Source organism: Rhinatrema bivittatum, chromosome 9 (genome assembly GCF_901001135.1).
Source record: "Rhinatrema bivittatum chromosome 9, aRhiBiv1.1, whole genome shotgun sequence".
Taxonomy (NCBI): Eukaryota; Metazoa; Chordata; class Amphibia; order Gymnophiona; family Rhinatrematidae; genus Rhinatrema; species Rhinatrema bivittatum.
In genome coordinates this window covers 99849313-99866810 of record NC_042623.1, presented here as the reverse complement: position 1 = coordinate 99866810, position 17498 = coordinate 99849313, and the positions used below count along the sequence as shown (strand labels likewise).

The window sequence follows — 17498 nt, the reverse complement described above, 5'->3', positions numbered from 1 at the left end:
GTACATGTGTGCACAATTTTAAATGGACACGTGCATGTGCATGCAAATGCCGCATCTACCGCACAAGTGGAGGAATTTTATAATGGACGTGCGCCAACACCATACCCTATTTTTCCAGTTTGTTCCCAGTTCTCCCACTTTAGGGACAGGACTTTCAGACTCCCCTAACTTATTAACCTCCCTTCCCCACTGTTAGTCCCAACCCTTAAAACCCCACTGCCTAGCCTAGATATTTTGTTTTTGTACTTACACGCCATCCACAGCAATAGTAAAGTTACGCAGCAGGGAACCCCGGCACGCATCTGTGCACGTAAGCATCTATGCGCACATCTCTTGGCCTTCCCCAAACATGCCCATGCCCTGCCCACATTCCACCCTTTTTCTGACCTTTTGACTTGTACGTGTAGTGGGAGATACACACGTACATGAGTGCCTTTTAAAATCTGCATGGCGCGCGCCGGTCCCACTTGTGCAAGTATCTCCCGAATTTGGCGCGCCTAGGGCTTTATTTAGAAGTATGTTTAAATGATTTATGATTTTGCTCAGAATTATGAACATGTGGTAAAAATAACTTTTTAAGAAAAAAATGTGTTTCTAAATTCAGCATATGTTGGAACAGAAAAAAACCACGTACACAACAGTTCCATTTTTCCTGCAGTCCCTTAAGAGCAGCGACTAGATGACTAAAAGCACAGTGTAATAAGGGGTGCTAATGTTAGCAGAGGTTTTAGCGTGACTTGTTTTGGTGGACGTTAACTCTGAATTTAGAATGTATTTAAAATGTGTAGCCTGCAATGTATCACACAAATGTTCATGGCAGATTACAAAAGGAACATCCATAAAAATGTCTTCCCTAGAAATCACGTAACAAGCTGTGGTAAATACAAAGCTAAAGCACAAAATTTAATAAGCATATAGACAGATTAAATAAACCACATCTTCTGGTAAAATAACGTTCAGTGCAGACAAAAAGATTGCCTGGTATGGAACGTGGGTTTTAATTCCTAAAAAATGTGCTCTAAAACAGGAGGAAAAAACAGCACTAAGATTAGCAATGGTGCATGCAAATCCCACGTAAAAGAATTAGCTATTCCACTGCCATTCAGAGAGGTGCACTCAAAGACAGACAGCGTAAAGCACATTTTCTTAACACTGGAAATTTAAGTCCTGGGTCAGAGAAGAAGTAAAACTTAACTCACATTCTGGTTGCCCATTGTGGTAGTATCTGGCTGTTTCTGATACAATAGGTATAGCAATAGAATAGCTTTGGCCTCCAGAAATGTGAGTTTACTCCTCCTCATACCCAGGAGTTTAATTTCTGGTGCTCTCGGGAAGGGCGCCTAGAGTTGAGCAGTACACCGGCACTGTGCATCCAAGTTTGGCGTATTGTTTAACTGCAGTTGCCCACCCCAGGGAGCTTACGCTTTGTTCAGCTGGCTGTAAGTGCCCACTCCACAGAGCTAATTTTTGCATCCTATTGGCAGAGGATGGCAAATAAAATCAAAGCATAAGCTCTCTGGGATGGGCAACTACAGCTAGTTTAACAAAGCAGAAACTCCGGGGGCTGAACAAGATGGCAAAGTCAGATGCACAGCACCAAACTGCGTACTGTTCAGCTGAAAGTGCCCACCCCAGAAAGCTTATGCTTTACATTTTCTTGTAATGCCTTACCAAAATGGCATTGCATATGAAAATGATGCTATACATCCCAACTTGTGGGCACTTTTTCTCATTCATGGCTATTTTGACAAGGAATGGCAAGTAAAATAAAAGAAGAAGCTCTCTGGGAATGCACCTACAGCTAAATAAACAAAGCACAGGCTGTCTGCGTGGGCACCAAAAGCTGAACAGTACATACTTTAACACTTGGTGAGTGTTTTGGTCTACTGTTCAGGAAAACATTAAAAAAACAGTGACTGTTGCTTGCTTCAGAGAGCTTACAGTGGAAATGTAATTCCTGGGTCAGAGATGGAGTAAACTCACATTTCTAGTGGCAAATGTTGTCTTTTGTTGTGCTCAGTGTGGCCCTCTACTCAGACCCAGGAAGATTTCCATTTCCATTATGAGCTCTCTTAAGTGGGTACCTACAGCTGAACAGTATTTCAAGGTCAGAATGCACCACACCATGTGCATGTCATTCAGCTGAAGCCCCAGAGGGCGTATGCCTTCTTTGCTCTAAGGAGGAGTAAACTCGCATTCTAGTGGCCAAAGTTATTATATTGCTGTGCCCAGACTGGTAGAAAGACACTACCACATGGGCACAGCAAGAGAATATCATGGCCACCAGAAATGTGAGTTCCCTCTACCTCAGAGTTAATCTGAAAATCCATTTAAGTGCATTAAACCAGGAGTACAGAGGTAAGCGCTTGAAGTTGAAAGGAGCATGACCAACATGGACTTGCATGCAAGATTGTGCTCAACTCAGGATGCCCAGTGCCAATCTCGCATTCAAGGCTATTTTTCCAAGTGAAATCAAAGAGTTCTGTTTGCCCTGGCACTCATCGGGATAAAGATTTTGCAGGTCCAGCAGATCACTGCAGGTGTGTGTTGCAGCATTTTGCGTTGTGTGCATTTGATTTTGTGATTTCTGTGGTTCGGTGTCCATGTCCTTTTATCTGCGTTGGCGGAATATGGAGATCATAGAGAAGATGTGCAGAGGCATGGGGGTGGGGTGAGCACCAATGATCTCTCATTGTTTCAAGAGGGGGACAATGTTTTTCTGTTTTGGGGTGTTCGCCATTGGTGTAGTGGGGCAGGGCATGCAAGGAGAAGATTGAGGGAGATTTTTGGTGTAGTTGGAGAAATGCTGGTTTTTTCTGGTTTGGTGCCATGGAGCCTTTTGATTTGAATGCTGTGATAGAGTGGGATTCCCTTTTTTAGTTTACAATATTTTCAGGAATAATCTTAGGAAATATTTCTTTACAGAGAGGGTGGTGAATGTGTGGAACAGCTTCCCAGTGGAAGTGGTGGAAACAAAAACAGTATCTGAATTCTAGAAAGCATGGGATAAATACAGGGGATCTCTAAGGAAGTGATCAGAATTATAATGCTAAATTAATTGCACAGATGGGCACTGGATAGGCTATATAGTGTTTTTCTGCCATCATATTTCTATGTTTCTATGTAAGTTGTCTGGAACAGGCAACTACAGCCATATGAGATGCACCAAAGTGCATCCTTTTCAGTTGTAGGTGGTGCTGTAGAGAGCTTACCCTTTGATTTCACTTGGCATGCCTTGCCCAAATGGTCTTGCATGTGATATTGTGCCCAAGTCAGGATTGCCCCATGCCAATCTTGCATTCAAGGTCATTCTGGTCAGATTCTTCCTTACTCCTGTTTTAAAGCACTTTGTAAAGCACTTTTCTGCAGTAGTGCGGATTTTTCACTTTAATTCCAATTTTAGTATGCATTTTTCATGTAGCATGCTTTTTAAATTCCTATTTGATTTGTATCCTATTAGCTTACTGCATCCCGCAGAGACCCCTATTTTTAACAGGCATTAAATACAATTCATGCTAAAATTTAACTCCAATAATACTGATCATTCTGCTATATCCATATATTGTAACGCATATACAGTTTATCACACATACACTGTTATGCACAATTGCTGGCATTCATTCATTCTGTCACCCACACACATTGATTTTGTCATACATGCTGTAAGTTTTCATTTTCATCCCTTAACTGCAGTACAGGGAAACTGACAGACATTTATTTGTACTTATTTTCCAGTAAAAATATTTGTAGTAAAAAACACATTGCGAGGCTACACAGGAGCAGACACTTTGCCCCAGTGGGCACTCTAATAATTCATTTTGGAGGCAATGACCTGGTAGTGACCCACAGCATTGAATCCTTGAAGAAAGTCCAGAGGGATCTCACACAGATAATTGATAGGTTTCCACTGACAAAAATCATTTGGTTATGCATCATCCCATTTCTCATGTCGTGCAGGGCAAAAAGCCCAGGAGCCTTTGATCAGACTCCAAAGAAGCTGAATGAATAGAGAGTAAAACATTTAGAGCGTAATGGTGATTTCATCATACACCACACTTTACTCTCAACAGATACAGTTGCCTTTTACAGACTTGATATTGCCAACCCAACAGTCTCTGGTCTGGATAAATTCCATGAAGACTTTGCGAGGCAATTCTCAGAGTATTGCAGGGGAATGGCCACAGCTGCTAGAAAAGGGGAGTTTCCGACAAGTGAAGATTTGCTGTCAGAACTTGTGGTGGAAACTGGGGTTTCATCTGAGCATGTGTGTCATTTGTATCTATTGTTTGCATGTCTGTTAAGTTTCAATAGAGTTGTTCAGTTATGATGATATATGGCTAGAGTGGCATCACAGATTTTTACAGTAAGGATGGGCCCTCCATGCACCAATGAAGTGAACAAGACACAAATTTGGACAAAAGGCCTGACCACCACTTGCCCTTACGACAGATGTGTGGCCTTCATACTTCTGTAAGAAGTATGAAAGGGGGGAGGCTGGGCCAATAACAGCTTGCCTGGATGGATGGGGCCTCCTGATTTGAAAAGTTAACACCACCGATTAAGTCCCAGTGACTAGTTACCTCACAACAAGAGCACTGAGGAAGAGCTGGCGAAGGGGAGGAGGTAAGCAGGCTAGTCAGAACTGGGCTAGGGGGAGGGCTTAGGGGAAGCAAGATAGGGATTGGTGGGACGATGATCAAAAAGGGCAGGCACATCTGGCCAAGTCCTTTCTGCTCTTCCTGCATGGCTGGTGCTTGGTTTCGGGGCTGTGACTTACTTTCTTTTTTCCTTGAGGCGGCATGCTCGATAGGTTTTGAATTTGCAGCGTCAGCAGAATCTACAGCTGCTCAGCTATATGAGGCAGCAGGCAGTGTTTTCGCGGCAAAAAGGAAAGTTTCTTGTGGGTTACCCGCAGGGCACTGAGGTGCTGTGTGGCACTGGAGAGAGAACCGGTGGCTTGCCCAGGGGGAAAGAGGTAGGCATGTGGTGGTAAAAATGTTATTGCTCAACAGTGGGTAAGGGGAACAGAGTAGCGAGACTCACAGCCGCTGCATCTGAGCTTGTTGTAAAAGGCAGGGTGAACAGCAGATAGATGGTGCAGTAGCGATTTAAAGGGAAGGCTGAGTGGTTGATGACACTGGGAGGTGCGGAAAAGCCAGTACAGTGGAGGCTTACAAGACTGGCAGAATTAAAAAAAAAATGTTTTTGAAGAGGCATTTTGAATGTGATAGTCGGCAATTGGAAATAGCAGTGGTTATTAACATCTGCCGATGTGGCTACACGGGTTTTCCTCCCTGTGATGCACGTCTGCTTGCACTTGGCTTTGCTTGGTCGGCGATGTCTGAGGTGGGGGGATTTCTTTCTCTGTTTGGGGCCATAGTGTGCTTCTGTTTTGGGCAGCCATGGTTTTAGGATATTTGTGTGCCAGCACAATACACAGATTAGGGGACACTGCAAATAGAGCAATGGCCATCTTTGTATGGGGCTTGCAGGGAGGGTTGGGGCTATCTTGGTTCTGAGTGCTGCGATTGATGACAGCCATCTTTGCGGAAGGCGCAGTGATGGTTGCAGTGGCCATCTTTGATGAGGGAGCTGTGATTGTGGGGTGGCCATCTTTGTTGAGGGCGATTTGATGGTGTGGCGGCTATCGTTGTTGAAGGCACTGCAATGATGGTGGCAGCCATTTTGGTTCAGGACATAGAGTGTGGAGCTACAGCCATTTGTCATTAGTTTAGGAGATAAGTCAGCAGCTATCTTTGCTGAGGGCATAAGGGGAAATGATGCAGTTAGTCTTGAATTTGCACTCACAGGGGGTCATGGTGTCGTTTTTGGTCATATGACCTTTGTTTTGTTGTTCACAGAGTTGATAGCATAGGTATGGTGCTGGAAGGGCTTTATTAAAAAAAATAAAAAATGGCCCTGCAAACGAATCATTTATTCATCCTTATTTGCAGATTACACTAGCCCAGCACATAATTTGATCCACTCTTGTTGCTATGGATTGGCTGCTTAGGGAGTCTCTCACTATCAGAGAAAAAGTTTATACCTTTCCTTGTGCTTGAAGTATTCAAATGTTCTTTTTGTCCTTTTCAGAATTCTAATTTATAGTAGGGGCGGTGGATTCCTCAGCGGCATGGCTCTGAAGAAACATTCTGAAACCGGTGCAACAAAGGGCAAAAGAGCTGGAGAGCAGGAAAACCGAGGAATGGAAGTGGCTGTTGGTAAGGGATTTTCACACCAACAGAAGTCCCGACATTCTAACCTCTCATCTAACTTGACTCCTCACAGGTGGGCAGGCAATTCAATTCCTTGCAGGCCAGCAGACAATAATCCGCTGCACAACGTAGTGCCACACAAGGCAGTGGGAAAGTGACCAGCATAGGGAACTTGACGACCATATGTCAATTGTGCCAACAGGCCCAGACTCATGGCACAGAATGGCTTCAGCAGCGCCTGGCAGGATCATCCAGTGTGGTTAATACCCAAGCTGGAAATAACGGTAAATATGCCACTCAAGGGGACACCATGTCCCTAGCCCCTCAGGGCATTGGGGGTTCGGGTTTAGCAGACCAAGGTAAGGATGATCTCAGTGACTCGGACTCAAGTTCAGCCCCAGATAGTAGTGACAAGGAGCTGGCATTAGCAGCAATAATGCAGAATGTATTAAAAACATTAAAGAAAAGTGGGCTGGCAACAGGCGTAGTACTGCGCCATCTGTCAATTCTGCTGCAGATGTGTGGGTTGCTGATAACTCAGGGGAGGAAGGCAAACAGGGCCTGGGTTTACATTTAGGGGCAACTGCAGGGCAGTCTCTCCGCAACAGAGAGGAGGTAATGTGTAGGGTCAGTTCTTTGGCATGTGGTGTATCCCAGAAAATCAAGAAAAAGATTTGGAAATTGGAGTATATATATATTTTCATGCTCCTCCTTATTAGAGATCAAGATGGTGAAGATAGTGAGGTGAAAGACAAAGAGGTGGCAGCTGAGACAAAGGAAAAGAAACCAAAAATATTCAAAACTATTAATAACTGGATGGCATCATTCCATATATTCATGAGTGAGGTAGTTGAGCATGAACCCAAGCAAGCCCCATATCTGATTAGGTATTTAGACACCATCACAAAAGCCCACAAGTGGGTGGGTGGGTTTGGTTAAATTAAGACATTAAGTTTCGGAGGAACAAGGCAGAAAACAGCTCTATTTTCTGAAGGCACCGGGTCTTAGATCTCTGTTTAAATGAGATGGCAGGGAACAGGTCATTGGGTGCGGAGAAGCCAGGGTTTAATGTGGGGGGAGCTAAGGACAGATTTCTCCCGGCTAGTGGAGAGAGGCGTATCACTTGCAGACAATTCAACGTGGGTCACTGCACTTGGGCCCATTGCAAGTTTAAGCCTGCTCATCCTGTGGCAATGGACACCCAGATACCCAGTGTAGGTTGCTGAGGGATCGTAAGCAGCAGGGCCCCTACCCAGTTCGTGGCCCAGAGGGGTTTGGTGCCATCCCCGGTCAACACTGAGACAATGAGGCTTAGACGATACCCCTTCAGAGAGACTGTATCTCAGATCAACCTTGGTTTCAGTGCAGGTTTTAGAATTCCATGCATCTGAGGCCCCCCCAAATGTCACCGCCCTGTACGCAATGCACTCTCGCTATCCAAGCATGAATCTGAGGCAGAGCAAAAAAGCCTTTCAGAGTTAGCACTGAGTAGAATCGACAGCCCTTTTAGGTCACAGCCTTTCAGTAATATGGTCATATCGCCCTTGGGAATGGTCCGAAAAAAGGATTCCGGGGAGTTTAGGCTCATTCATAACCTTTCATACCCTTTAGGGTGTTCGGTAAATGACCTGATCAACCCGCAACTGTGTGCAGTATCTTATGCTTCCTTAGACTCTGCCATTAACCTTATTAAAGAAGCAGATGCTCGAGCGGCATTAGCAAAAGCGGACATCGAATCCACTTTTCAACTTTTGCTAGTGCATCCAGATTCCTTTCACCTGCTGGGTTTTTCATTCAGAGACATGTATTAATTTGACAAGTGCATCCCGATGCGTGTACTTCAAACTATTTAGCTCTTTTGTGCATTGGGTGGTTGAGTAGCGATCAGGAGCTGCAAGAATAGTATACTACCTGGACGACTTCCTATTAGTGGGAAGAGATTCAAAAGAATGTAAGCATCTGTTAGCTACCTTTCAGAGTGTAGTAGCGGAATTTGACATTCCACTAGAGGGGAAAAAACAGAAGGCCCGATGAGGGTCTTGGTTTTCTTGGGAATGGAGTTGGATGTATAGGTGCAAATATCCAGATTGCCGAGGGAGAAGATTTTAAAGCTGCAGGAGTCTATTCAGGACATGCGCTAGTTTCAATCCCTCATTAGGCTTCTAAATTCTGCCTCCCGTGTGATCCCTAAGGGTAGGGATTTTGATGCAGGCTGGCCATGGCAACAGCAGAGGTCACTAAGAAACGTCACCACATTAGGGTTTCTCAGGCAATCAGGGAAGATATGCAGATTTGGGATCAATTCTTAAGAGTTCATCGGGGTGGCATTTTGGCAGTATCCCCCCAGGGGTAACAATGCCAACTGTCGCCCTGTCTCCTGGTATCAATTCGCAAGGGTATTGCAGTTGTCTATGCGGGCATCCGGGGCATCAAACAAAGGCTTCTCTACTCATTCATTCTGAATTGGTGCAGTAACAACTTTTTGCGCTCGGAGGTAATAATGTTGGTAGGAAGATGGCGTTTCAAGATTTATTCATGGCCTAATCTACTATTGGGGTTTTCTTTTGATATAGGGTCAGCTGTACAGACACATCACGTCTGGATAAAAGGTCATTCATTTGTGCAATGGGCGCACAACAGAGCAAAATGTCGCCTGGCAGGAGAGCATCTGGGCATGGCATCGCAGCATCTGATGTTGATTTGGAGAGGAATCCAGAGGATGTGATGGGACCAATTGGTGCCAATCATCATGGATATGAAAATATTTGCAGCCCCCTTAGCAATTATAATTCCTCCTTTGGGCAACGATCTGCTAGTTCAGAAGATGCAAAGAGATTTCATCTCAATTGTCGGTTGGTATCCAGACTCTTACATCATTTGGTCTGGTATGACCCCCAGATGCGTGTGGACAGGGGAGTGCTCTCATCAGGCAGCGGATAGGGCGAGGCAGAAGATCAACAGATAGATGTGGAGATTCATGCCCATTGTGCCAGAGCTTTGCATACCCCATAGTTTAATAGAAGAAACCTGCTCCGGGTTGTTCTGTCCAGATAGTGTGCATCTGTCAGATATAGGTTGGGACATATTTAACCTTGACATTCAGGATGTGTTGGAGGTGTTACTGGATAGTGATGGATGCAGCAGTGTAGTGGGGGACCCCTGGTAAATAGTGCATTACCAAGGGGCAGTGGCGTGGTGACCAGCAATCTAAATGTGCCCCATCCCAGTCATTCAGGTCTTTAGGCCAAGTACAGCAGCCCAGGGGAAGGGCTGGGGCAATATAACTCCGGGCAAGTAGCCCACTCTGCAGCTAGGTAGGACCCTGGCACTTCAATGGCGTTTTCAGGGGGGAGACCAAGCAGCACTCAGCAGGGACCCTGGGACTTCTACGGTACAGATCTCAGCGTGTCAGCAAGCCCTGCAACAATATGTCTTCTATGACTGGGTTTTAACTTTGTCAACTGCTTATTGACCGAGTGCATTGGGGCTAGTCACCTAGGGGTTCAGGGAAATATCTTTGTTATGCAGTCAGGATGGTCATTGTATTAGTGCAGATTCAATTTATTTTTGTGTTTTATTTGTTGATATATTTGTCCATAAACAAGTGTTTAAATTTTGCCTAGTCATGTGTGGTTTTTCTATGCGTGGGGGGGGGGGGGGGGGGGGGGGGGGGAGGTATGGCAAGGGTGGGGCCCTAATCCTGCACATGTTGTGAAAGTGAAGTGATATCAGACCCACTCCTCTACCCTTAATGGGCTGGGTGGGCACCTCCCAGGGCAAGGCAATAACCAATAAAATCAATCAATCAATTATCAAATCCCAATTTAATCATAATTCCAAATGAACCTCAGTTGGGTATAAGGACAATGGATTTAAGTAAATAAAGCTGTGGCCATGTCCTTACCCAGAACAAAGTCTCCAGGTCACATTTAGGGACTATATGAGGATGGGAGGGAGGGGGATACAACATGATTGCAGGAGACCTCAGGACCAGTGGGTCCAGTTAGACAGCGTTGTGGCTACCAACCACACAGAAGTCTCATGTATTATAGAAAGCAAATTTAAAATTAAAAAATAAAATACACTGCAAACCTTGACAGTGATTCAAAAAATAAGTTGACATGTCATACAGCATCTCACACTTTATGGTGAAGAAAGGTAAAGGTATTTGTATTCAGTAAATTAAAATTCACAAATTAAAACTAAAGCAAACAGGAGATAATGTATTGCTCTCATCTATTCCTCACTATGGCTCCTACATACAAGGTTTTTCCACTTTGCATGTGCCCAAAGTTTTCATATCTAAGGCTCAACACTTCCATCCTACAATAATACTCATTTTGTCAGCAATATTACCAACAATGCTGAATCAAGAAACCCTGATAATAAAAATATGAAGACAAATAAATTATGAGCGGTGACTTAAGCTTTCTTCTCCTATACTTATTTATTTAAAATTTATATACCACAAACCATAATTTCTAAGCTTGTCTCACTATCCCATAATTCAGAGTTCACATTCCCATATTGGCCCATAGATTCCAATCTTTGGTGGAAAAAATCATAAAAATCATTTCCAGGATCTCTTCTCCTACTAAAATAAGCATTTTTAATCTTTGCAGCATGGGAGAGGAATAAGAAACCTAACTGGGCTAATGACAGCACAATGTATGCAGATCCTGGGCTGGCATGCCCTTTTTGTGCTACACTCATGTGGGCCTTTTTCCTAGAAACCTGTAATGCACAATCTAAGCCATCAGAGTGATGAAGAGGTCCCTGCTGTTTGCCTGGTCAGGGTGGGTTAATATTGTCTAAAGTAAGAATAAGCCTGATGAGCCCCTTAGCAAACACACTGGATGTGCCAGCAGCTGGGCAACTTCTTCCCAGTCACAGGAGGAGGTTTGCGGTTTCCAAGGGAGATGGGAAGGTTCAGAATGGGTCGATTGTGGGTGAAGCCAAAGGGAAGGTTATGCTTGCCACGTTTATTTTTTTGTCGATTTCAAAGGGGTAGGGCAGGGCCAGTTTGGGGGAAAGGAGGGATCGACAGCCAGGGATATTATTCATTTAACTGGGGCAGAAGGGAGAAATGGGGCCAGAAGGCCCACACCACAGTCTTTGCTTTGTTTTAAACATGGCATCAACACTTAACTGCCCGAATGCTTTGAATATAGGCTAATGCCAAATATCAGTTAGTTGGATCATTTATTCTGTTTTTTTGACTCTGCCTCCGAAATGCCCCTTACTTATTCCACTAGACTTTAGCCAGATAATGAGTTATCCAGCTAATATTTAGCCAGATAATTGTTTTTAATATTCACAAGTCAACATTTAGCTGGATACCCTGCTATGTACCTTTAATATTGGCCTCATTGAATCTGCTAGCAAAGTATTCACATGAAGTTCCAGTTTTATGCTGTTCTTTACAAACATTCAGAAAAGTCACATTAACAATTCCATCTCAGCTATTTTCTGAACTACATAGCTAAAGCAAAAACTGCACATTGAAAACAATATAATTGTAGAATTCTTATCAACTATTTAGATGTCATTATTTGAAATGTCAGAAAAGAAACAAACCAAGCTACAAATGATCTTTGTAATTCTACATAATAGTACGGCAGATCCATGGAGCTGAAAAAGTATATCTCAAAGTGCCAAAATAAAAAAAGAGATCATATGAGAATTTCATATCACAAAAAGGAAATAGCCTTCCTCTGCCCAGTTAAAAATGCACATCAACTTTCATAGTGCACATATTTTAAGCTGGGTTAAAACAAGCATTCCCAAGGGTGTGTTAAGATCAGAGGAGGTAAAGCAAAATTGCTTACCTGTAATAGGTGTTATCCCAGGACAGCAGGATGTAGTCCTCACATATGGGTGACGTCACTGGATGGAGCCCTGTCATGGAAAACTTTTCTGTCAAAGTTTCTAGAAAGCTTTGACTGACACTGGCACACTGAGTGCACTCAGCATGCCCAGCATGCCATGATCCCTGTGTCCACAGGGGTCTCCCTTCAGTCTCGTTTGTAGCAAAAAGTGCGAGCAAAAAATAAAATAAAATAAGAAACATATGTGGACCCAACTCCGCAGAGTGGCGGGTGGGTTTCGTGAGGACTACATCCTGCTGTCCTGGGATAACACCTATTACAGGTAAGCAATGTTGCTTTATCCCAGGACAAGCAGGATGATAGTCCTCACATATGAGTGATTAGCAAGAGTCATTCTTGTATTTGACCAACAGCATACAACTTGTGCAATGGGCACAATAACTGGTATACTGTTGGAAAAAATGAGGCAGCCTGAAATCACAGCAGGTTGGATGTGGAAGGAGTTGGGATTACGTTGGAAACAAGTTCTTCAAGACAGATTGTCCATAGGTTGAATCTTGTTGACCTTCCTTGTCCAAACAATAATGAGCTGGAAAGGTGTGAATAGAAGTCCATGTTGCAGCTTTACATATGTCAGCTATTAATAAGTAGTAGGGGGCTGTGAGTGTGTGAAGGTAGCTACAAGTCGCAGCCTAGCAGATGTCGGCAATTGGTACTGAACGATAGTGTGGTACTGATGTTGACATGGTGTTATAGAATGTGCCTGCACTCACCCCTAGAGAGGAAGGCCTGGTGCGTCATAGCATAATTCGATACAGTCTGCTAGTCAGTTGGAGAGAGAGTCTGTTTGCCCACTTGAACTTGCAGATTGTCTTTTGTCAAAGAAGGAAAGAGTTAGGTGTAATTCCTATGGAGTGTAGTGCGGTCTAGATAGCATTCAAATGCACTCTTACAGTCTAAGGAGTGGAAAACCCTCTTGCCCTGGTGAGAGAGAGGCGTTGGGAAAAAGTGGGCAGAGTATATTCTGAGTAAGGTGAGAGGCTGTGTTTACCTTAAGAAGAAGATGAGGGTGAGTACATAGGACCACTCAGTCATGGAGGGACGCAGGGTCGGGTGAATATGCAACAAGGGTGTGTAACTCACTGACCCTGTTAGCAGAAGTGATGGCTATGAGGGAAAGAAGTTCCCATGTCAGACTGTTAAAGTTACAGGAATGCAAAGGCTCGAATGGGGAACATACAAGTCGTGTAAGCACTAAATGTAGGCCCCATTCTGTAATCAGTGAACATAGAGGCGGCTTAAGCAGTGGATAACCTATGGTAAGTTGACTCAGAAGGGGTTGAACCATTAATCGGGCATCCCCACTCCCAAGTGGTACACCGAATTGGAACTGAGGTGTATCCATGCGGAGGATGTCTGGGGACCAGAATCCGAGGGTATGTTAGAAAGCATAAGAGAAAAGGAGTGGTGTAGGAGACACACCCCACTATCTGGACTGATCCAGGTACTGATCCGGGTACGTACGTACCCGGATCAGTCATGTGTATGCGTCATGTGTATGCGTCATGCGTATGCGTCATGTGGTAAATCATGCCATTTCAAATGATAAGATTTACGTGTGGAAGACTGTTGTGATGATACCAGTACCTGAAAACATCAGTGATATGAGACTGACCTGTGATCAGGCGAATTGGTTACTAGAATGATAGGTTGAGAAGTATGGGAAAGCATATTTGTCACGGTCAGGATATGGGTCTGAGAAACAGTGAACCCTGTCCTGTTGTAGCATAATGAGAGTTTTGGCTATGAGAGGTGTCGAAAGAGACACATTTAAGAAGCCTTTGTTGCAGAGCGAGCAAAGGCGTCCGTGGGAACGCATTCAGACACATGTGTAGGGAGGAAAACCTGTCCATCGTATGGTTCGATTTGGATGCAGAGGGCAAGGTGGGCTGACCTCAGCGCTAGAAGATTTTGCTCGCTACACATATAGTTAGAGACCATTCGAGAGGATGAACAGATCTATGAAGAAGGTCTGCTACTGCGTTCGGTAAGTCTGTTAGATAAGTGGCCTGGGAAAGCATAGAGTGTGCAAGGGCCGAAGACTAGAGCTGCACAGCTTCCTGGCAGAGCAGCTAAGAGGTTGTGCATGCTTGTGTTGTAATATCATATTGCCACTATGCTGTCTGTCTGCTTGCAGCAAGGTTTGTAGCAGAGGCAGTATTTTAAGCATAAAAGGCATAACGCATGGCTGGAAGCTCCAGCAAGTTGATATGAAACTCTGTATGGAGCGGAATAGATGTATATTGAGTTGGGATGATGTGAATTCAAACTCTTCAACCCTAAGTAAAAGCGATCATGACCAGAACCATCTGAAGATTTGGTTCTAGATCGGTAATATGGATCAGGGACGAAAGTGGTTGAACAGCTTAGAGCCACTGATAATTGAAATTTCCCCTGAATCTCACTCATAGCCATTCTGGGCAGATGAGTAAGTGGATAGTGAAAACACCCCATGGCCCATCTATGAAAGAATGAGGGGCTGAGGTTATGTTGCATACGCGCAGAGATGTGTAAGAAATTGTCAGTATGTCTGCGCGGTTGGTGGGCAGGAAGTTCGTTGTGACTGTAGTGCCCAAAACTGTTTCATATGGGATTTATGGTAGTTAAACCTTAATCCCAGGTAGAAGATGTATAGTGAGTCATGGAGAAGATAGAGCCTCTTGCTTGGATTGACTGCTGTTAGACAGTTATGCATGCAAGGAAACCGTGAATGATGTTTTACTCCATAGAAAAACAGCAGTCACTGCTAGAGAGTTTGCTGAAATACACAGGTTGCCGAAGCTAGTGCACCTAGCAAAACTTGAGATTGGAATGTTGTTGACTCACTATGAAGCACATAGAATTCTGGAGGAGAGAGGCAACCCACTTACCACAGTAAGGGAAGCATGGTGACGAGAAACACCATTTTACCTGTCCCTTCCGAAGAAAGTTGATATTTCTGAGGTGCAGGGTGGGCAGAGAGCATCTGCTTTCTGTTGAAAGAAAGAATAGTGAGATTTAAAAATTCCCCCCCCCCACCCCCGTGCTTTGTAGCATCTGGGGGACTGTACCCTGAATCCTGGTACTAAGTGGGGTGGCTGCTCTGATATCCAGCAAAGTTGGGAGACCAGGAGGTGTCCAACTGGCAGAGTTGATTAATCTAGATATCAGCTAGTCTCCCACGGGAGCATGAGCAGTAAAGGTCTTACCCACATCTCTGTCTGCTGTGCAAGAAAACATCGAGAGCTGTAGCCAGGTCTCGAGGTGGGCTTGCAAGTGAGGCAGTGTCTGCTGGATTTTTTGCCTAGCAGAGCAGCTGGTGTATCTGGGACTTCGGACCGTAATCAGGATCCAGAAGCCAGAGTATTATCGAGAGCGGAGGCACATTGCTGAAAACGGGAGGATGTCTTGGTGTAATCCCAATTATTGGTAGAGAGATTCTCTTGGTGTTGTGTCAATCATAGCCAGCAATAGCGCTATGTGACACTAATACGGTTCTTGGAAGATAACACAACCTAGAACCTTACGAAACCATGTGACCTAATTTAGTGACCAGGTCTCGATGGGATTGTAGCTGAAGCGGGATTAGAGAACATACCGACCTTCATGGTAGATCGCAGAAGGATGAGTCAGTGAATCTTGATGGCTTTGTGGATTTCGGGAGGCATTGCGTACAGCCTGAAGGACATAACGTCCGACTCTACTCTGTAATCTGGTATGGTAGCACAGCTACAGAGGAGACAGGCTAGGTGTGTCTGGCGCTTCCACATTATTTTGTGGTGGCTTAGAACCCCGCACCGATGTCGGTGGGGAACGCCTCGGCGCCTGAGGAGCAGAGGAGCACATGACATGAACCCGGGCCCGCTTCACAACTGGCTCAATGTCCAATAATGCCAGTGCGAAATAGGTATACCTCAGAGCTCGGCTCGGTCATTCTACAGCAGCAAGGAACTGCCACCGATGTGCGTAACAGAGGCGGTGGCAGTGGCAATGTCTGTCTCGTTGCTCGGTCTGGTCATTCTCCAGCACCGAGTAAGGTAGTACCGATGTCCTGGATTGCATCAATGGTAGACAGTCACCGTGCTGGTGACGATGATTGCCACGGTGCTCGGCCTGGTCTTTCCCCAGCGCTGAGGTGGATGCCCTCGCTGTCTTAGATGGCGAGTAGTAACAGACTGTCAGCAAGCCTGTATTGCTCCTGGTACTGTCTAGTGCCCTAGGATGATACGGGGCTTTGGTAAAGAACCCGTAGTATGGAGCATTTTGTTTAGTCGAGGGCATTGCGTTTAGGTGTCACAGTAGTATTGACGGTATCGATGGCGGCATTGAAAGCGGCCTCTAGGGTAATGTCAAAAACATTAATGAAAGCATCAATGGCACGGGCGGGGCACCAATAACATTGATGGAAGCACCAATGGTATCTGCATAGGTATTGATGTAGAATCGAAGAGTCATCGATGGCATGGGCGAAATCGATACCGGCATCGTTAGGATCGATGGCAGCATTGACAATTCGCCGAGGTCATCGACAGCATCAGTGAAATCGACGATGGCATTGATGGAACGGCCACGGGCATTGATGGCATGAATAAAATTGACTCGGCCATCGATGGCATAGACATATTCAACACTGCCCTAGACTGCATCGATGGCATTGACATTATCGACCTGGGTATCGATGGCATCAATGAAGTTGGTGTGGACATCGATGGCATCGACCTGGGCATCGATGGCATCGACCTGGGCATCTATTGATGGGGGCATCGATTGCTACTAAGGTAATGAGGGAATCGACAGCGGCCCTGATGGCAACGGTAACCGTGGATGTCCCTATCCCACTAGCCCTAATAACCAGGTGGAGGATCACAGGAGGCCACTCGCAGGCTTTGTGGGGCTAAAAACATAGGGAGAGGGAAGGCCGCAATTCGATTTGATTGGTAGGCCTGGGAAACAGTTAGTGAGGTGACAGGAACCGACCGAAAACCAGGGCAAAGTACTCACCGAGCGTCGAATAAATGTACGCGAAGGGAGACTCGTGTAGGGAAAAATTATTTGTGAAGTAAAACTTCAAGTGTTTCCGTGAGGAAAAGTTGTGAGAAATTTCTCACAGAGCTCCTGAAAGCGATGCTTACTGCAGTATGGAAAAAAGAAGACAGAAGGGAGACCCCTGTGGACACAGGGATCATGGCATGCTGGGCATGCTCAGTGCACTCAGTGTGCCAGTGTCAGTCAAAGCTTTCTAGAAACTTTGACAGAAAAGTTTTCCGTGACAGGGCTCCGTCCAGTGACGTCACCCATATGTGAGGACTATCATCCTGCTTGTCCTGGGATAATGTATAGTATATTTTGTTTTCAAATGCATGTGCGCTATTTTACCACCACTCGGCTCAGGGATCTGCATAAGCAGCCTGTGGGG

General features: G+C 45.0%; 2 protein-coding genes across 6 annotated transcripts in view; one reads left to right on the top strand and one right to left on the bottom strand.

Moving 5' to 3' along the window:
• LRRN3 (leucine rich repeat neuronal 3) overlaps positions 1 to 9796 on the top strand; it is a 116619-nt gene extending 106823 nt beyond the window's left edge. The window contains exons 3-4 of the transcript XR_003858758.1: positions 6094 to 6221; positions 8789 to 9796. The gene's annotated coding sequence lies outside the window, so the exon portion shown is untranslated. The remainder of the gene's footprint in view (positions 1 to 6093; positions 6222 to 8788) is intronic.
• IMMP2L (inner mitochondrial membrane peptidase subunit 2) overlaps positions 1 to 17498 on the bottom strand; it is a 1785698-nt gene that overhangs the window by 1034923 nt on the left and 733277 nt on the right. The gene's annotated exons all lie outside the window — the stretch shown is intronic.